At 38.9% G+C, this 22407-nt stretch overlaps 1 long non-coding RNA gene across 1 annotated transcript; it reads left to right on the forward strand.

Annotated features, from left to right (window-relative positions):
* The first annotated feature begins 1191 nt into the window (after positions 1–1191).
* LOC131576425 (uncharacterized) lies at positions 1192–20758 on the forward strand. Its single transcript, XR_009276973.1, has 5 exons — positions 1192–1335; positions 4435–4497; positions 5415–5452; positions 6615–6713; positions 19667–20758. It is a non-coding gene; the product is annotated as an uncharacterized LOC131576425 (long non-coding RNA).
* The last annotated feature ends 1649 nt before the right edge of the window (positions 20759–22407 follow it).

Genomic DNA, 22407 nt, shown 5'->3' on the forward strand with positions numbered 1-22407 from the left:
GTAGTGCTGTGCTCTTGAAAGAAACCTGGAACTGAGTTTCATATTAGATCATCTTTAATTGGGGACATCACTGAGAGTTGTTTGTAATTCTCCAACAGCTTCTTTCTGCGTGAACTCTAGTTCCCTGTATTTCCCAGCCGTAGCTCACATGTACCTCTTTATTTAGTGCCATCAGTGGATATACTTAATGAGCAGAATCTTTCTGATGGTTTGTGCTGGATATTTCTAGTTCCCAAAGTCTCTTCTTAGTGGTCTCTAATTAACCATTTTATATGGTCACCCTGTGGATAGCACAAGCCCATATCATAGTGTAGACTAGGGATCAGGCTGGAGATCATGCAAAGACACAAACATGCTGAGAGGAAAATGAGCTGCCACATGTGTATTTGAACTTTAATTCTGTACCTTGTTATTCCCATTGTCTTGTGTTGCAGGTCTTCATGGCAGGGGTATTTCTAAATCCTACCATGGTTCTCTGTTTTTCTCTATCCATTTATAGCAGGAGTATTTTTGCTGTAGTTAACCCCAAGATATATAAATAAAATAAAATTTAAAAAAAAAAGAACCAAGCCTTTAAACACTTTTATATCTTTAATAATAGTGATTTCTGTAGAGTCAAAAATATCTCCTTTTCTATCCATCTACTATGTTAGCTTTTATATCAGTTTATAGGTTGTTTTGCATAACTCTGTTTGAGAGCCTGCTTCAGCAAGGCCCAAATAGTTGTTAATCATTTGTACTTTATTATCAGAAGGTTACCCCACAGTAAAGTATTTTCACTTCATTCTCTTCTGCTTTCCTCACCTCCATTTCTTCAGAAAACCAGGTATCACTATCCTTCCTGCAGTCTCACCTGTAACTCTGGTCACATTTGTGCATGTATGCTGTCTTCTGAAATGTCTGTTTAGAGAAGTCCTTCTCTATCAGCAATACTCACTCACGCTGCACGCTGTATCTCCCCACTGCAAGTATCTTTCCACTCTAAAGCAAGAACAAACCTTCTGAGATGGTTGTTTCTGACTGGCCTTGGGGTTATGGAGATCCTCAGGAACAATAACTAAACCTCTGGTGAATGAGCAAACTGGTTATGTGCCTGGAGTCCATCGGGGACGGCAGGAACACTGAGCTGGTTTTGCAATGTAACCAGCACTGGAACTGACAGCCTGAGGCTGGAAGTGCTCTAGGGAAGGTGCGTGTATTCTCTTCAGGATTTATCACTCAGCTGAGATTTTCAGGAAGATGGATGGGAGGCAAAATCAATTAATCAGCTGTGGAATTCCTACTGAGGATGGAATGTGTTGAATTCCAATCACTGTGGAAATTAAGGAGCTGGAGGTGAGCGTCTGTATATAAACTGTATAAAAAAATACATGACAACCTGTGCAGCACAGCTGATTTCCTGAGAGCCTTTTCAGTCCCAATATCTGACTGAATCTGGGAAAGTTGCTGCTTGTTTAAACTATGCTAAAAGGGATACAGGGAATATTAAGAGGCTCGAGATGTTTCTACTGATGGTTGTGTAAATCACATGCTTTTGTGACTGAACTCAGAAACAAGCTGCATCTTTAAAAATCCAACAAACAAAAAATTTGTCCCGTAAAGTAGGAGCATGGATGATCTGTTCTTAGAGATGAGTCCCAACACTACAGTCTGGTTTCCAAAGAAAAGTACTAGCTTTACTCATCCTTTGCTTGGATATAGATACTGCTCATTAAATTGGAGCTAAAGTCAGCAGCCAAAAAATGTAGCTGCTTGGGCTTAGCATTTTAACTCTAGACTATCACTACTGATTGCTTTTACAGATATTTTATAAATGTTCAGGAAAAGAGGAATAGAATAAAACATACTCTTCCAAACACACACCCCCTTGTTATAGAAGCATGTTATGGGAGTTGTTTCTGCTTAGACATCATTTATCAAAACAAGATTTTGATTGTCACAGACACTTACAGTGTATTTTGTGCTGGTTTGGGTTTATTTTCCTGGTTGCCATTTATTTCATGATATTGCCCGGGACTCCAAGACAGAGCCAGACAGATCTGCTGAACACATGAATACTAAGGAAGTGGTTTCCCTAGTAACAATAACCATGTAACAGTTCTCATAACTTCCTGCCCTTCCTTACGGGATTTGTTTGTGTGTTTCTCACTGGGTTAGATAGAGGAGACACCAAAATTAAGGCTGTCTAAAAGGCATTCAGGATGAGCTTACTGGAAGTGGGGAGAGTAGAAAAAATGACTGCTGCATTTGCAAGTGGTGTCATTATGGAGTCTGGCTTTGATTTGTCTTATGGGAATAATCCCAGGGGCATGCTTTAGCTGTCTCAGATCATGGGCTGAACAGATTCTACTACAACTCGGATTGTTACTTAAGAATGTTTTTTTTACAAATGTAACTATTGTTATAATGGATTAAGTACAGCTTTGAGTCAGTAATCGATTAATGGAAAGCAGAGCAGGGTAACAAATACAGACCTGAAGTATGCAGCTTCAGTGCAAGACTTACGGCTAGCACTTTAGAGAAGGTCAATTAAGCAACGTTTAGGAACATGTACTTCTGGGTTCAGACTGCTAGCAGGGGGTTGTCTGGCAGGCATCCTCTTGCTGTGGAAAAAGAGGGGAGATTCATTCTCTAATATATTGCAAAGTATTCCTCAAAGAAAGTAACTATTGCGTTATTCAGGTGAAGGATTCTGGTAGGCATGTTATGTATGCTCATTAAATCAGGTTGTCTTTTTAGTCTTCTAATCAACCAGCCCATTTATAGCTCACTCTAATCCAGGTGAAGAAATCTGCAGTACTAAACCCAGGTATTAAATCTGCTTCTTCAGACACGGAAAAGCTGAATTCCTGTATTTCATTAGCCATTGTTCATATATGTATATTGAATGTTGTGGCTACTTGTGCATCATTTTTTACATCAAAAATTACTTTTGCTGAGAAATAAAGGTTAGTATTATCTGTCAGTTCTCTGTAAAGCTGTGTCTTAAGATTGATCTGCTCCTGAGCAAGCTGAAATTATTTAGTATGTTGCTAGAAGGAAGAACTGATAAGGACCAAACTGCAATCAGCTGTGAGTCTACTGTTAAGATAATAAACATGAACAGATACTGTGCAGAGATCAGCCATGCTTCCCTTTTTCAAGATATTTGACCACAATGAAATCATGACATTATCTTAAAGCTGACACATGTAACTCCAGTCCTACAGATATTTACAGCTGAAAATGATAAGCTTGATCCTGAGAGATGCTGGGTACACCCATCCTTGCTGCTTTTAATGGCAGTTCCGGGTGTTCAGAGCCTTTGGATCAGATTAAGATCATCTCAACAAATCACTGTGAGGAAGACAGAGAGGAAATGGCTATCAGAAAACCAAAGACAGGCTAAGATTTTATCCTTATCACACGGAGATGAGGTGCCTCAGAGCAATATACTGATTCTCTTCTCAGGCTATATCAAATGGCAGGACTGGGCAATGTTCTTTAATTCAGGGCAGCCATAGAAATAATCATGAGCACGTTTGTAATTAGCACTTACATTCTCCCAGCAGATTGAACTCCCACTATCACAAGACTATCTTCACAGGTACTATATTTCAGACTAGGCGTTTAAAGCACTTTAACTGGGGTCTTCTGTAAACCAGCTGTGTTGGAATTCTTATCACCCAAAATCCACTTCAACTTGTGTGCAGTATGATCTTGGCAGAGAACAATATTGTTTTGTGCTCCCAGGATCACTGACAGTAATGAAGTAATGTTGTCTTCTAAGTTGAACATATGTTAAACGCAGTCATGTAAGACTACATTATGTTCTTAGATAGTAAGAAGGAAAGAGTTAGTAAAATCTACCTTTTGATTTTACAGTTTCTCTGAAGGCAGAGTCTTCCAAATTATTGTACTCTTTTGAGATTTTTTTCTATGTTTCTGTTTGCAAAATAAACTTTGTAATTAATACTGACTAACTAAATAAAACCAGCAGGTTTACGTGTCTAATGGCATGTGCACATCAGCAGCAATCCTATAAACACATATGCAGATGTGTGCATTAATTCAGATGAGTACAGGAGCATGGCTGTATTCAATTCTGAAAATAATAATCCAGCACCTAATTATGCACATGGTTGGCTATGCTGATTTACGGCAGGATATTCATTACGTTTTCTAACTGTACATCAATGGACCTAAAGACTGTAAATTGTCAAAGCTAAATCAGATGTGTAATAGAAAATTTAAAACATTTATCATTTTGTCAAATATCAAAACATTCTTGTTTTCACAGGAGTGTAATATGGACCTTACAGTATAACAAGAGCTATGAATCATTTAAAAATTTATGTCCTTTGCATATCACAGATACTTTTCTCATAAATAAGGAACTTTTCACTTTAAGAAGACTTTTATATGACTCCTGCTTGTTTCTCCGTCTATTTCCAGGCTAAATTTACTGTAAAGAGAGAGGTTTTGCATCTGCCTGTGTCAGTTCTCCAGCGTATTGAGGTCAGCTTCCATTCTCCTTGGCTCTGATGCCTGCCTGTATAAACACAAATTCCATTTCCATCCTATTATTTTTCTAATCAAGGGTTTGTCATGCAAAAGAAGATCTGAGGTGACTATGTTTTCCATTATGCAAAACATTCCATTATGATAATATCTTCAGGATAGTCTTATAAAGGTGCCCTGCCCAAAGACATCACAAATGAGAGCACTGAAATGGTAGACAAATCCTGCATAATTTGCCCTCTCATTTAACATTCAGGCCACAGAGTTCACCCTAATTTGCCATACACATTTCCTCTGACATCCTCGATCTGTACATATGGTAAAAATAAGAATTGGCAGCTTTCACTGAATAGACTTCTGTTAAGTGCTTATCAAAAGAAGAAGAAAGGGGCTGTAAAATGCAGTCATATTTAGTACATCCTTCGATTTCTTTTGCTTTCTCTGCTAAACTCACACTTAGTAAAATCTACAGTCAATGAAATTTACCTTTTGAGCTCAAGTTGTTTCCATTCAGAACAAAGTAAAAAATACGCCAGCAAAGAAAACCTGATATTTCTTAGAAATTCTCTTTTCTTTCTTATGCCAAATCCCAACGGGCAGGGCTCCACAGAAAGGGAGTTTATTTTCTAAATCCTTTGAACACAAAGCTCTTACATTTTCTAGGACAAGATGTTTTCCTAGACAATCTCAATATTGTACCTTTGTATTATTAATATTTTTGTTATAAAGCTGAATACACACATTTATTTTATTCTATATATTTAATTTCCATTAGATATCCTTTCAATTATTCAAATATGAATTGGCTTACAAGCAGACTTCTGTGAAGACTTGTGTCTGAGTCTTGGCAAGCACATCATATTTCTGCAGTTTCTGTGTATTTGATTTATCTGTTCTCTCTTCTTCCTGTGCAGATGTGTGTGTTGTATGTGCACATGTGCTAAATATATAGGTAAGTGAATCTGCATTTACTCATTTGTTAAAAAAACTTCTGAATTTGTGAAGCATTTTTACAAGTTTTTTATGGTGATGATGGTTTATGACTATTTCTGTAGCCAGATGGATAAATTTTAGGGCTGTAGAAAATGTAGGCATTTTAATTACAATCCAAAATGGATAAATGGTCCTCTTCTCTGGTTTTCTAAAGTGTATTTCCTGATCTGGGGAACACTATATTGTTCCACTATTAAACAAAGATTAATTTAATTCAATATATAGTCATGAACTTGATATTAGCTTTTAGCCCTTGAATGCTTTTTTTTTTTTTTTCTTATGCATTCCTATGTCCTGGTGTATCATCATCATCATTATAATCTTTTTAATTAAAGTCAATCCCTTGCCATGATTTCCTGGCCCAGTCTTTTATATTTTAAAATGTTTTCCATTTCTAACTGCAATATTTGATAGAGTTGTCTCCAGTCTTTTTCACAATTTTATCTCATTTACTGGAACTGTTCTTAGTCCATGAAGTAATAATAGATTTGAAAAAAACCCCATATGAATAGTAGATGTATTATCCTTACTGATCCATAATCTCATCACCTACTGTGCAGCATTTTTGACTAAGGTACATGACAGTTTTAATTTATTGTTACTGAACCACTGATGCCAAACTAACTGATGTTGAAGTGGATATAACTACATATAGGAGTAGACTTCTCTGTAACTTCTCTTATGTCACATGTCAGCACAGTAGGTACTCTTTCTTCTCCAAGATGCAGCCATCTCATCTTCTTGGTCTACAAAACCAATTTTCCAACATGGCAAAAAATGCTTTCATTAAATCAGGCCTATTTGCGAGTAATCACATATTCATATTTACTGAAAAGCTTTGCTACAAATCTTTCAAAATTGTGCCCTCCAAGGCATCTCACAGCAACATTCATCTTCATGATTGAAAATGAGTGTGATTCCAAGTCCTCTAGTCCTAAATCAAATTTGGACTTACTCAACTGCTTGACATTTCTAAGTGCACTACAGGAGTCTCAACACGTGCCTTTTATAATTACAGTTACCTGAAACTCCATATATCCACACTTTCTATATTGCATCCACACAAGCCAGTCGTTTTCTCCAAAAGTTTTAACCCATTTTTATTACTCCCCTCCCATCAGCTGCCAAGAGTGATAATTTGATCAATAAACTTTGTGTTTGCCGTGAAGTCACACTGTTTCTGGCCATCTGCTTCCTGTGAAACTGGCATTAAACTGTTGGTAAATATGTTCAGGATTATTTTCTTCTACCAGTGACTAAGGTCTCTCTAGTTAGCTGAATGAGATTCCTTTCCCTGAAGCTGGTTGAGGTATTCCTTTAGCTGCTTACCTACAACCTCCTTGTGTTCCTTTATGTATCTGTTTTGGCCTCTTTGCTGGTACTTGCACTGACAGCTTTCAACAGCTTGACCATGACCCTTTCTGTTCCTGCAGCTATCCCACTTCTGACCACTTTGCTGCTCTCCTTACTTTTCTTTGTTTGCAAATAAGTAGAACCAATAAAGAAAAGGACCAGGACCAGGACCTTTCAAGCCAGTGATGCAAATATATTTTGTACTTTACAAAACACGATCAGGATTATTGGACCAAGGCTTATGACAGCTGTATGCACAGCTAATATAGCCAAATTTGTGCTACTTTTTAAAGTCTGATTTCTTCAAAGTGGTTCCTAAAGCCCAAGTATCTATCTTCATGGGAGAGGACACAACTTCCAAAAAACAACCCATATGCATGAACATGCAATATTATGAAGCCAGATTTAAAATTCGTGGTTGCAGCAGGCAGTTGTATGAAGCTTGAAAGCCAACATCAAGTCTGCTCTGTGGATCTCCATGGTTTAGTAGCAACTGTTTGGATAGGAGCTTGCTGCATATGTTGCCTCTCCTGCCATGGGGACCTCCATAGCTGGTGCTTCTCTCCTTCTGTTGGTGTTCCAAAAAGCAAGCCAGCATGGCACTGGATGTACAGAGTTAAAATGCTCACAGCACAGTCTGCTGTCTCTTCTCCCCAGGGTTCCTAAACTTAATTGAAATTGGATGAAGAAACTGCATGCCCAGATCAGCTACCAGAGAATAACAGGTTGCAGCTTACTGTGCTGCTGCTGATCTGTGATATCTGCTCATTATTTGCTTGAATTTTAGAAAGTGCGAAGGAAACAGGAGTATGAAACTCTAAAACCTTGTGCATTCTACAGGCTGCATCTCTTACTTGTGTTGTAGTCATACACACAAAAAAATGAACTGTCTGCAGTCCCAGGCATACAGCTTCAGGCAGATGCTCACTGCAAGAGCTTTTCAGATATCACCGTATTTTTATTAATTCTCCTTGACTTCTTTTACTTGCTCTCCTTAACTGCCCAAATCCAGTGAAACAACCAGGCTTTCTGAGCCAAACTGTGGCAAAGCTCCGGCACGCTCAGTTTCACGGTACCGCTGTCCCTGCTCAGAACTGGGCATCTTCTGACCAGGCAGTTCAAACTCCAGCTGTTCCCCGTGCATGAGCACAGCAGAACTGTGAGGTGAAGCATAAATGAGAGGACATATTCTACCTCCACTACTGGATGAATGTGGGGCAGCTCTGTAATAGAACAGACTCTGCTCAGTACCAAGGGGATCAAGTTCCACAGTATATTCCCTGGAGGAAATGGTTGCACTTTTTAGCTGAGTGTGTGAACAGGGCTGTGATTTCTGGTTCACTGTCAAGACTATTATCTAGAAGACTGTACATTCCTTTAATTAACTAGCAAAGAATGTGTTTACTTAATTCTACTTTCTACTGCAAAAACATATGATAGTGGAAATTATGGATTCTGGTGTCTGCCAGGTCCCTGATATAAACCCTTATGTTTTAGAATCTAGGCAATTAGAGAATTCATGTGGTAATTCCTCCATTATACTTTTCACATTCATATATTTTCTTATGAATTGTTTAGTCAAATTAATTGCATTGAGCCTTATTTTGGGTATACTTAGCATACTTCTAAAGAGACTTATTAAACTACCAATTTTTATCTTGCTTAAGAATTGCCTTAATAACAACATTCAGAAAGCTGGTTCATGATCTGATAAGCGATAGCTCCAATTTTTATGTGTTGTGTTGTCAGGCTGCTTGTGATATAATAGAAAAGACCTACTCTTGGCTAGGGAGAGATGAGATGTGAAGTTTTCTCTGCTGGAGTGCATATGCCTTCAGACATCAAAGCTTTTAAAATTTCCCATACATCAGAATGGAAACTGGACATTTTATCACCTGGGGTGCTGCCTGCTCCCTACTGCTTTGTCTGCCCAGCAGCTCCCCAGGGCCAGAGCAAAAGCTGTTCACATCAGAGGCCAGAAGTGAAGGCATACTCCTGGCTATAGCTGTGGGCGTCCACTGACAGTAAACAGATGCCAGGACAAAAAAAATATAACCAATCAACCAAAAAAACAAAAACAAAACCCCATGTTTTTCTTGGGAACTTTACTATGACAACAATCATTGTAAAAGCAGTTCTGTCCTGGGCAATTATAAACCAAGCACCTGCAGGAGACATTTCTTCATTCTTTAAAGGCTCTGACCTTCAACTTCAGATCTCTCTTCTCCTCCAGCATGGCATGGAAATAAGCTGTAATTGTGGACACTAAATGTCTGTATTATAATGACTCTTGTTATAAGATAGGATAGATTCTGGTTACAAAACTGGAATGTCCACACACCCAATTTCTTTATCATTAGTCTACAGCAACATAAGAAAGCTAAGCATAAATGAGCTCAGAGGCAGATGCTACATGGGCTGCATAGAATTGGTCAGGGAGCAGCAGTGAGAAAGCCATGGCTGTCTCCTGTGGATGCAAAAGGGGTCTCTGAACAATGTCAGCTATGAGCAATGTCAGATATTAATTTGGTAGGGTGACATTTTTATTTCTTTTTATTGTCTGACTATCCACTTGTGAGAAATACAGGCCAAGAGTTGGGTCTGGGAAAACAAATTATGTCTGGAATTTATCTTGATAAACTATAAAAGCAGATTATGTTCCTTGGGCTAAAAGTTGTTAGCATAAGTATGAGATTGTGAGTTCCTTGGTTCTTTACTGCTTTAAAAAAAGAGAGAAAAAGGATTTTTACAGAAAAAACTGAAGTAGTGAAATAATGACTATATACATGCAGAGAAAATTTGTGGATTAGGCTGGTAGGTACTTCTGCAAGATATTCTTGCTGATTTTAGGTGTCACGTCCATTACTTCAGTCAAAAAATAGTTATCACAAGCGCTGCAGTAAATAACCCTCCCCATGGTTTGTCTTCTTGTTTCTGAAAGATCATCTGAGTCTCTTGCACTGTTAAGGTCTAGAATAATGGGAAAAAAGTGGGAGATAATCCTTTTAAAAGCAAAGCATATGCTGAAGGAAATCTCATTTTCATGTGCAGTTAGAAACAGCCAAAGGGCCATTGTCTATATACAAGCCAAGGAAGAGGAGTTAAAATATCTGGACACATGCTAAAGGCTGTGTATCTATGAAACTTCCACTTCAAATCCCAGCCAAATCTTCTCTGACTGGCTTGAGATAAATAAACATTCAATACTAATCAGCAAAGTTAAAATGCTGGGGTTTTTCAACCTTGTTTTTAATTGAACAATTCCTTATCTATAAGTTCTTGTCCAATAGTTACTTGAAATATTTTGCAACGTAGCTACATTTGAATCCTGAGGATTCAAATTCTCAGCCTACACCTGAGTTTTCATCATTGAAAATTATGAAAATGATGATCACTGAGTGATCATCATTGTTAACCATCTGCCTCTGGTCAAATTTCTTTTATTGAGGCCTCTTTTAATTTATGTATTCATTGAGGATTTGCTGTACAATATGACAAATTCCCATTGACAGTGGCATGTTCTCAACTTCATTGATTAGGCTTGTTGAAAAGCAGTTAGGACTCTCTGCCTCCTAATCACAACATAAAAAGGGCAGAATTTGTATCTCCTCTTGCACCATTTCATGTTTACCAAGGGCTGCTTCTTCTCCCATGAAGAGCTGCTCTACAGTGTGAGTAGTGGCACTGGGAGATCCACTCACAGTAGATGTAGCACAGGTTCTTTAATTAAATTAAGTCCATATGCTCAGTCCAGAGTTTTTCAGTGGCAGGCAGCTGTCTCCTCGCAGCAGCAGAGCGGTACAGCCCCTTCAAAAATGGTGCTCTGCAACCCTCACTGGTAGAGATTATAAGGCTGCTGTGCACCACTGTCCTTGGAGTTTCCCTTCATATTAACTGATAATACTTGAGCTGCTCACATGGTCTGATGTGTAATTTAAATTACTATTGACAATGGCATGCTGAGAGAGACATTAGTTAGAGCATAAAAGGGAGACAGGGAGAAGAAACTGGCAACAAAGCAAGTTAAGTAAATACATAAATATAAACATGCTTAGTCAGAACATTAATCTCTCATCTTGATTGCTTTTCAGGTAAGAGAATAGATATTAAGAAGCTTGCATGCTGCTGTGAGAAGGTTTAACATGATAGCTTGGTCATGGACTAATACTGTGATGTTAAACAAATCTGTTGTCAACCATCCTGCCATTCATAGCGGGGGGGGGGGGAGGTGTTAAATGATGGCCTCAAGTCCTGCTGCCCCTCTATTCAGGGAAAGAATATTCAAGGTGACTCAAGGTCTTTCCTACTCCCAGGTCCCTCAGTTTCCCTTTGCAGTACTGGCAGGAGCAAAACTACAGGGATTTCTCCCTGTATTTGCCATCTCAGCAGCTAGTCTAGCTATGACTAGATTTTTTAATTCCAAGTCAGAATAACTAATGATTAAATTTTCTTTGGAAAGGTGCAGTCCAAGATGCAGTTTCATGACTGCTTCATGCCCATTAAAGCTGGGCTGTTGCTGACAGAAACCATTTCCTCCTCTCCTGTGTTTCAGCTAACACCTTCCTTCCCTTTTCCCTCTGCTGGCACTAGCACCTCTGCAGCCATGCCAAGGGCTGGAAAATGGAATTGCTGCAACTGGAACTACAGTGGGCTTTACTGGTTAGCTTTCAGCTGGACCAGCACATTGCTCTGCTTCTCTCCCTGCCCTGCAGGTGCCTCTGTGGGAGAAACAACAGGAGTGGGTAAGGTGTGGGACCATCTCCCTCAGGGGGCTTAAAACAACTGTGATTCACATCCCCCCAAAGCTTTCCAGGAAAAATAGGCCTCAGGAAAAAAGAATGTGTGTCGCTCTATCAGTAATGGAGAGAAGAATGATACAGACTCTCTTGTGTGTTGAACAGGAGAGCAAAGTTTATTACTTCAGATCTTCTTTTATAGACCGATATGCGAAAGTACAGAAAGGTAAAACTTTTATTGGTTAGTAAACTAACACATCACCATCATTGGTCAGTGGGGTACACCACCCCTCCACCTTCTCTTGCAAGAAAACAAGGAACAGACAAACAGCACCTGCAAGACTGTCTTCTATCTCTGAGGATTGTTTTAATTCCTCCTTATGATTTCCCAGGCCACTTTCTCAGGTGAGACTGAGTAAGTTATGTGGCCTGCTTTTGCACAGGCACTGTGCTCCCTGCTTTTGCTCATAGTTAGCTTCCATAAACGTGTGTGCCAGTTTTAGGTTAAATTCCCTTTCCTATCACAGATTGCTTACCTGACTTTGAACAGGTCATTTTAATCTCTGCCTTAGATTTTCTTCTCCAAAACAAAGACAAAGCAGTACTTTTATCTTTTAGAACAAGCACATTAGATATTTTGAGGTGCTGAGGTGCCCAGGTACCCTGGGAATAGGAGTGCAAAAGGACTTCTGATAGGTCTGCAAATATTTTTAAAGTGCTTCTGCCTCAAGCTTCTATTTTTAATTGCAGTAATTGTAGAGAGTATTTGTACTGCAAAACTATGATCTTTGTAGCTTAACATGTTGTAAGTATCCACACTTTTGGCAAGTCATTGGTATAACTGAATTCCAGATTATAGAATTCAGGGTATAAATCTGAGATATACAACAAAGGATGGAAATGATTTTTTCAGATTTTAAAAATCATTTTCACTGTGTTTCAAGTTTCAGTAACTTTTAGTAGCATGGCTCACCATCAGAGTAAGCAAGCACTCCATGGTGAAAACACTAGCTGTGGTCTATTTTACATGCAGTTACCTTTCCATCAGTCATACCATAGAGTTACTTGCTCCATTTGAACCTGAGCCTGATCTGAGGAGATCAAATAATTTCATCTGACCTGACATTGTCATATTTTTTCTAACAGAGCTTATGTGTGGTTTTGTTTGTGACCAGACCCATCACTTACAGGGCTTCAAACTAATACCCTTGTTTTAGCACAGAGCAAACAGAGTGATTGTTTGGACCACAACCACTTTTCCAGAAATGGGTGACAGTACCATATCAATACTGTCATTGTGGTCCTGTTCCTATCCTAAAAAAGCTCTGTTTGCATCCTAAGATTTGAAATGTTTATCCTTTGAAAATATGTATTTGATGCAGCCATAATAAGTGGTAGAATATCCTTTTTGCCTCAGAATTTGAGATTAGAATGTCTATAGCTAAAGGAGGATACCACTAGAAATAAGTATTTAGTAAGGTGAGGATAAAATTACAAGGGCAGATCTTCATTCAAGAGGAAGTCAGACTTTTATTTACAAAACTCAAATGGGAGATTATAGACTAGTTATTCTTGGATACATCATCCAACACTGGCAATCTGATTCTAAAGGGCTGATTACCAGAAAGCACAGGTACTTCTTATATATAAGGTGCTGAAAGATGCTGGGACCAGGGATATTCAAAATCATTGGTCTCATTCTGACACCGCTTTACCATATACTCTTTCTTTGACCTTGGAAACACATTTCATTTCTCTACATTTAAGTTCCTGCATTTAGAAAATGGGGATTAAGGACATAGATGCAAAGCTGTTCTAAGTTTATTGATATTTGCAGCTTTCAGAGCTTTAATGGGTAGTGCTGTACAAAGGCAAATAGCTCTTTACATTTTACTGAAGTGATTCATTTTTCAGCTGGCCACACTGTTGTACTGCAAATCTTCAATGAGTGAGATCTTGCCAATGTGAAGAAACAACTGATTTAACTAAATGGTTTTTCAAAGGCACATAGATAAATTGGTGCAACCCCATCATGGAGATAAATTTATATCAGGCTGAGTGCCTCATATTGATTAAGCTTATGTCAGCAAGGAATCAACTTGCTAATGCCATGAAAGGCACTTTTAAACTGAAATAAGAGTGTCTACACAAGGGATTAGTTTAATATTGGCATTCTTTTTCCCCAAATAAGACAAGCCTTTAAGTCCCATATCCCTAGTGCTATGCATTGTGAATTAAAAAAAAAAAAAAAGTAATAGAAATGGCATAGCGGACATGGCAAAAACCAATTAGTGCCTGTCCTTGGTACTCAGAGTGCTACATTGGCTCACAATTAGGCTTGCTATGATTTGAAGCATCTTTAAGCCTGCTGCTATTGAACACAATATGTGGGAAGGTTGTTCTATTACATTTTTTGAAATGTTCAAGCAATGCTAACTGACATATCCCAGAGATGTGAGTTCAAGGCTGTGGTTTCATGGCAGCCTAATTCCTATGGCAGGCCAGCTACCACTATGAAGTCACAAATACATTACTTGTGAGAAGGAAGGAAATGTGCCACCCAAACCAGTTTGGTGGATGCTTATGCTTGCTATGGCAGCAGTGTGAACAAAATTTAGGATGAGCTACTCCTAGCCCTTCTCTGCTAAATGGAGGATCTAGACTTTAAATTCTGAATTGCCATCACATATGTACTTGGAAGAATGCAAGTGTAGGCACAGTGAAGACTTTTAAGTAAATATTTAAATCAGTCTGCATTTTTAAGTAGTCATAGTGTATTCAAAGAAGAAGTTGGGGTTTTTTTCAATTTTTACAGCTGTAAAAAAGTATAGAAATAAATAGAAATAGAAATAGAAATAAATAGAAATAGAAATAGAAATAGAAATAGAAATAGAAATAGAAATAGAAATAGAAATAGAAATAGAAATAGAAATAGAAATAGAAATAGAAATAGAAATAGAAATAGAAATAGAAATAGAAATAGAAATAGAAATAGAAATAGAAATAGAAATAGAAATAGAAATAGAAACTGCAATGGCCTTGCAGAAATACTAATAGTTATCCTAATAGCTAGATTATATCTGTCTATAATATATGGTAGAAGAACTAACAATGTCCAAAATAATCACTATCAGCAAAGTACTTCCTGAGTTTTAAGAATGATTTCAACATTAACTAGTATCAATACATAAGAGCCAGAAGCTAGATACCCTGATATCTGAAGTTGCAATGCAAGATGTAACCAAAAGTATTCTATGTATTCTATTACCATCGGTTAAAACCAGGTGGGGCAGTGTTCTTTATCTCTTCCATGACCCATCCTCCCTCCAGAGGGATCTCTTCTGTTAATGGGCCATTGAGGCTCACTGCATGACTGATAAAATGACATCATCCCATGGTGAGATGCTCCACCCAGGTGGAGGAGCCAAATATTCCTACCTGGATATAATCTGAGACTTGGAACACCACAGGCAGCCTTTCTCCACTGGATTCCCACAGGAAGACCAGACTGTTCTACATTCCCACTGGACTTTCAGAGGAAAACTACACCCTTCTACAGGATCACTGCTTCAACAGAACCACGTCTGTCACTCCAGGAGGACTGCAGCCACCATTTAATCAGACTGCTACCAACACCCTGACCAACAGGGTGTCAGGTTCTTTCTGACTCTCAGTGTTTTTTTATACTACTGCATTTTATTTCAATTTTCCTATTAAGTTGTAGTTTTTTTTTTTAATTTATACATACTAGTAAATAACTGTTATTCCTACTCCCATATCTTTGCCTAAGAGGCCCTTAATTTCAAAATTATAATAATTCAGAGGGACAGGGTTTACATTTTCCATTTCAAAAGAAGCTCCTGCCTTCCTTAGCAGACACCTGTCTTTTCAAACCAAGACACCCGTCTTTTCCCTATCCTTTCTTAATGCTTTCTATTCAGTGTTCATATTTTATGCATATCCATCTTCATGGATTAAAGAGCAATGAAAAATGAAGAATAATCATGAAGTCTCTCTCACCTTCCAGGCAGAATATGTAAGGACGGGCATGACTGAACCTTGTTTGCAATGGTGTGACTACCACTGAGAGTTGAAGTGGGAAAATGGGGTGTTTTCATCTGAAAATACAGAAGTACATAAGCATGCTAGAATCTTCTGGATGTTACAGATTCAGTCAGCCAGATGTTGCAGTAGCTGTATCTCCTGGATATGGGCTCATTCCCTCTGAGCAAGCTCGAGGCTGAGGTGTTACTGCAGTGGGATGCTGCTGTAGTGGGCTGTGGCTGCTGAGACCAGCAATCCCTGACCTGACTGGGATAAGTATAACACTTTGAGATAGGGAAGCAAATTTTTATAGGCTCTGTATTCAGCATGTAGACAGCTGAGGGGAACAGAAGACCTGGGACACTGAGGTGATATGGTTTATCCTCCTGGACTTTAGTGCTGGGAACACGCAGATACTTTTCTTAATGCCAACAATACCATATGAAAGTATACAGAATTACAGTAATTATCCCTGGAGATGGCAAATGTGTGGATTTCCATAGATAAGTCCAAATCCGATAAAAATAATGCAATCTTATTAGTCACTCATAAAAACAGAGATGTCACAAGATCCAGAAGCAAGGAGTCCAGATACACCTACTGTTATGGGATAGGTTAATGTTCTGATAGAGATACTAGGGAAGGAGAGACTTGAATATATTTGCAGTTGGTCAAAACATTGTGGTTGCATATTTAAGCAATACAGATTGACAGCCTATGACAATAGGAAATTAAATTCCATTGTCCTGAAGGTAGCATTCCCTACTGTGAACTTTGAGATTTTTATGAAGTGCTCCTTTTTCTCCTCCTTGAAGACTGTGGGATCAGACTAAGGATGGTTTAAAAGGAACCCATGTGGGATATCAGAGTGCTGCAGTGTTGAACAGTTGCTGTGCAGCCAGGGTCAAAGAGTAGGGGAAATGCTAACTAGAAAAGTCAGCTGCAGAATTGGAGGAGAGTCTAGAACATTACTCCTGTCTATCCACAAGATAATTCCTTTCACACAAACAGCCTAAAATTTCCAAAAACTATTTCTTCCAAAGTACAGCTGACCTCTCCTGTATGATAAAGAATGTATTTTGGGAAGTGCTTACAAGCAGATCCTTGTGGTACATTCCTTTCAGTCTTGCTGGGCATTCTGCCTCTGTTTTCACTGGTTAAATATTTAAAGCTATCTTTACAAAGGAAAACGAAAGCTCAAAAATTTATTCTGAAGAGCAACTCAGGATTGTCCTTTAACATGTACCAAGCTGCATTCCACTGAAAAAAGGCAGATGCAGGCTGAGAATTACTCCTCATCCTGCTCACTCTCTAAATAGCATTCATGGAAAATATACACACACCTAAAAGACATAGAAAAACAGCTTTCCTCTATCTCCCAACCTTATACACACACATCTTTTCAATTTGTGTATCTTGAAAGAGTAATGCAGCAAATATGATCTGAATCTCATTTACATCAGTGGAAATGGGGAGTCATTTCTTTAAAAAGAATGTACTTGAAACACTGCAAAAGCAGGGTGAAGCCAGAAGTAAGAGCTCATCATATAATTTCTCCTTGCATCACAGACTTATGAAGCTCTACTCCGTTCCCTTGTATCTATGAAATCAGCAGGTCTACTCCTGGGAGTAAGGATTGCCGTCTTGGGCCCTTAAATCAGCCTCTCTGTGTTTGAAGAACAAGAGACAGTCTGTGTTTTCAGGCACTGTACATAACTGTAGAAGAACTTGCTCAAGAAAGGGAACTAAAAAGAAAGTAAAAATGTACTCATTCTCTGAACAAAATGAGCTGTGATCTGCAATTGCCCTTTTAAGAGTTGTGACTTTTTCTTGTTCTCCGGAAAACTTCTGGCAGCAGCAGCCAGGCTGCAACCCCTGCGCCGCTCACCCCGGTGCAGAACATGTCAAGGAAGGCAGGCAACATACGGCTTTAATTTGCAAGGGATCATCTACATTTCTTCTGAACAGAAAAGAAAACCAAATCAACTCTCCACATACTCCATCTATCTTGAATAAACAGCATTAAAGAAAAAATGTTGTTGGTATTGGGAGGAAGAGACTCTTTGTAGTTTGCTTTGACTGTGCATACTGCTTCTCCTCATGCCTCTTTAAAACGTATAAAATCCTTGCAATGGGGGCCTGACTTACACCAATGCTGACCAAAAATTGCTCTTTATTCCTAGCCCATGCCACCTGGTAGAACATTCACGTTACAATAGGTATCACTCAACAGGAATAAATTCTATTTCTCTTGTTCCCACAACCCCCAAATACAAATAAAAGTACAATTTTTAACCCGAACTGACAGTTGCAAACTAATATAGCCAATTAATAAAAGGCATATAGAAAGGCAAGTGGAATGAAATTGAGGGTAAGCTGACCTGGGCCATCCTGTGGTGAGAGAATTACTTGGTGTCTTGTCAAATGCTTGTTAATAACAACTGCCTCTGCACTGAGGTGACTTTCTGAGCACTTGGCTGTACAGCCTTGAGGCCCTTTGCTGCAGAAAACATTCTTGCTGCTGACTGCACCATCGCTAAGGTTTGTGTTCAGCTCCTACTGATTTTCTTTGCCGATCACTGCATGTGTTTGTTATTTCTGTCAGCACAGGCATACTTCCAAGAGTCTTCTAGATGTTCCAAGAGATGTTGAAGGCAGGCTTTTAAATTTTAAGAATTTTGTTCTTCTGGCAAGACTAGGTCTGTGAGACACTATGCCCATGGCCCTGAGGCAGATGGCTATGTCATTGGCATCTTGCAAACTGAAAAGTATCTTACCATGCAACTGTAAAAGCTGCTTGGAGACTTGTCCAGGTACTTTCCGGAATTTTGGTTTGTAGACCTCAATGTCAACTTCCAGGGTCAAACACCTTACTTTAAGGAGTGTGTACTATCTGGATTAAGGATTTTATCATCTAAAATATATGGTAGTTTTAATATGGCAATATAAGGGTGTACCTTATTTCATCTTATAATTTGGGATGTGTGACACTGTAATCATCTCTCCTTTATTTCACTGCATTTAGAATCTTTGTACTGATTCTCCTTCATTTCACTGCTTTTACAATCTTTGTACTGATTTTTCAGCAAGTGTTCCTGTCTGTGCATTGTGAGGACTTGATGCGATGTGTACTGCCAGTACTCAGAGCTGAAATGAGACACACCTGAGATGTGAATCTGTACTGTCTCATTTGGAAACTCCCAAGAAACTTCATTAATTTATTATACACATTGTTGCCCATCACAGATTACGTTTTAATCCTTCTCTCTACCCAAATCTCAAAAATCCTTTCTTTCCATACAGAACTAATTGCTCTGCGTACAAAAAATATTAACTGTTCTTATCAGCCAAGATTCATGCTCTTCATGAGACAAAAATCAACTTTTAACTTATCCCACTGAATTACAAAGACATTACTTTTAACCCTTTATTTGACATCTAAATAATGAAACCTTGAATAAACCAAAAACCTAATTATTTAAGCATAACTTTTGCTTTAATTTTATGGACAAACATAATCTATGTTATCATCTCGGTTTACATTTTATTCATCTGGGTGCTCACTAGCCTCCCTACACAAACATTTGTGCTTATATTGGGATTCTCTGTATGTAATATAGGGTCTGTGAGATAAAGCTGAATAATTTCCTATAGGGAAATAAGTTTTCCTTAAGTACTGTGGAATGGAAGCATTCACTCTATCCTATTTCTGCCAGTCACACAGAGGAAATCAAGAAAATCCTGTGATGACTTTTTGCTTTGTTTCTTTCCAAAATTAAAGATTTACATAACTACTTTTTTTTTTTTTCCAGACAATCCCCCATCTCCCATAACAAGTAAAGCATGCACAAACCAGCACCCGAAGGATAGTATTGGTGCATATACAATGTAAGAGGACAAATCTCATACTCTGCCTACCCACCAGAGTCCTAAGTTCCCCTAATGGCTACTAAAGCTAGTAACATCTGCATATTGTTTTGAAGCAAAAGCTGAAATTCCTTTTTATTATTATTTAATGCCCAAATTTTTGTTTCTTTTAGAATGGAAGATTGTCTTTCCGTGGCAAGGGGAAGAGTGCCTGTGCTTTAAGAAATACAGTGTGTCTTCATAAGAACATGATTACTGTCATATTGACCCAAGCAAAGGTGGCAGCCAGTCCAGTCTCCTCTCTCCAGCTCTCACCTAGGATGGACACCTAAGGAATCATTAAAATAACAAGGGAGACACACAGGAATAATTTCCTGTGGATATGATGTGCAGTACTGGACTTGCGTGAAGTCGTATATTTTGTTAGACCAAGACATATGCATGGAAAAGACAGACAGACTTTTGGCCACACTTTTCTATGGGTTAGAATCACCTTTCAGTTAAGAGCAATTGCTTACCATTTCCTAAGATATTTATTAATTAAGCCAGATCTGAAAAGAAGGAGATGGTAGCTTTAGACTAGAGAGGATATTGCTGATGTTAAGGAAGGGAAAAATAGCATTTATTAGCTAACCGAAAAGGACAGACAATTACTTTACAGTCTGTTGATTTGGAGAGGGGTAAGTGGGAGGGGGCAGTGTTGAATGTTGTAGTAGAAGGAGATTATAATGTACTATCAGACCAGCATCTCTACTAAGCCCACAGTTTTGGGTAGAGTTAGGAAACCTAGTTCCCATGTGCACTTCTGTGGGACAAGTTTGTAGTTTCCCTTAAGGATCAGGTCTGAAAGGAGAGGAAGAATGTCTGTTTTCTGAGAAAGACTCCCTCACAAACAGCACAGTGGTTTATTTGGTCTATGAAGATGGCCTCCAGGAGCTCATGCTCATGCTGAGTGGTCGTTTTCAGCAGTAGAACTACAAGGAATGCAGCTGTGCACTGGATGAAGTACAGCCCTGGAACATCAAATATAAGACCTGGGTATGCTGATGATTTGATGGCAGGGGGTGTTCATTGCTGTAATAGTGGATGGGCATCAAAACACATCTTACATTTCTTGCTCAGGCACGGTTTACACTGATCTGGTGATCTGGGCCACAAAGGATTATGCTCTAATGATGAGTTTTGTGGTTTGGGGTGTTTGAAATGTAGGACAAGTGCTTCTGGGAAGATTCTTTCCACACAGGATTTTCTTCTGTAATGTGAAAAATCATTAAACAGTTAAAATGAACAAGAAACTTTTCTGAACTTAACAGCTCTCAACCCTTGTTCTTCTCCCACAAAACTACCTCTATCCCATTTCCACTATTTCTTTCTGAGATGGTCTTACTGATACATGTGCACTTGAAGTAGTTTTTCTCGAGCTGCATTTAACTTTTAGCTAATTACTGCATTTAAATAGTTACTGCTTCAGAACAACAACAACAAAAAAAAAAAGCAAAAAAAAGCTTGTAAATCCAAAAATTTCAACCAAATGATGATGCACTCAGGCATCTTAATTACCTCTCCTGGATTGTGTGATGTGTCCCCAGGTCTAAAGAGGACAGGCAGAAAGCCGAGGAGACTTCCCAAGACTAGTCAGAAATTCACACTCATTGTCTGTGAGAAAGAGCATGGATAATACCTATTCCAATCTAAAGCAAGTGTTCAGTGTTTTTAGGATGAACAGAGAAACAATACTGCTATTTAGGGCTCAATATAAATACATTTTTACTAGAAAGAAGTCAGTAATTTTAATTACTGATGTAGATCTGAAGAGAAAAATCTGTAGCTTCAAACTATAAATACAATATTTAAGGAATCAAACTGTTCAGCAGAAGATGGAGAAAGGTATTTGTGCATGTAATTTTTGAACTATGGTCCTCTGAGAAGAGAGTTCTTGACAGAACTCAATGAACCTCAGTAAACGAGGACATCAGCAATCGACATTTTTAAGGATGTGCAATTTCTAAACATGATCCCATTCCTGCAGTCGTTACACAGCATAGATTTTGCTATTAATTAGTTTGAATGTGGGACAGTACTGCTGGGAGAAAGAGAGTGGCCTAAATAGCATGGTCCAAATTTTATCTGTAGCTATCCAAGAAATACGGATGTCTTTTATTAACCCTTGCCACCTCTGACAGCTAGAAATAAATGCTGGAGCTATCTTACTACTAATGGATTTTTGGAGCTCAATTAACATGTAAGGCGGAAAGGGTGGGAGCATGCTGCAGAGAAGGAAGACAGCTGGCGGGAGAAGTTCCATGCCTGGTTCAGCTCCGAATGGCAGAATTAACCTTTGGACAAATATGAGAACATTTTCACAGACGACAGAGAGCCTTAATTACTGAGTGCCTGGAGAACAGGGCAGGGTTCTTCTCTCCAGGAGCACACTTTATTATTCTTATTCAATTCCAATGAGTACAGTAAATCCCCTATTCAGCCTTCATCGTTTTTCTGGACTATGCATTTCAGGAGAGCCAACAGGACCTCCATTCTGTTTGTGCAATGGGGCTTCAGGCATGCAAAAATGGCCACTGCTGGCGGTCACTGTATGCCCATTCACCCCCTCCCCAGAATATAGCAAGAATTTCAAAAACCTGACGGGAGGTATTGCAAGTCACAGAGCATTCGTCTTGAGTCACACTGGAATAGCTGCCCACTAAGCAGAGGGAGGAAGGGAAATGGGAAAGTCCTGTTGGGATTGTTTTCCTATGTAGGGCTGCAGCTGTGGCCACGATAGGAGGAAGGCGCAGATAACACACCGGCAATAGCTCGGTAGCGAGTTACCTAAAGCGTCTCTGGGGTGAGGGGAGTTTTAGCCACCTCAACACCACCGTGAATGCGATGTGCCACATCGCGGTCTGTGCCTTCA

The sequence above is a fragment of the Poecile atricapillus genome, chromosome 2 (genome assembly GCF_030490865.1).
Source record: "Poecile atricapillus isolate bPoeAtr1 chromosome 2, bPoeAtr1.hap1, whole genome shotgun sequence".
In the NCBI taxonomy this organism is placed as follows: domain Eukaryota; kingdom Metazoa; phylum Chordata; class Aves; order Passeriformes; family Paridae; genus Poecile; species Poecile atricapillus.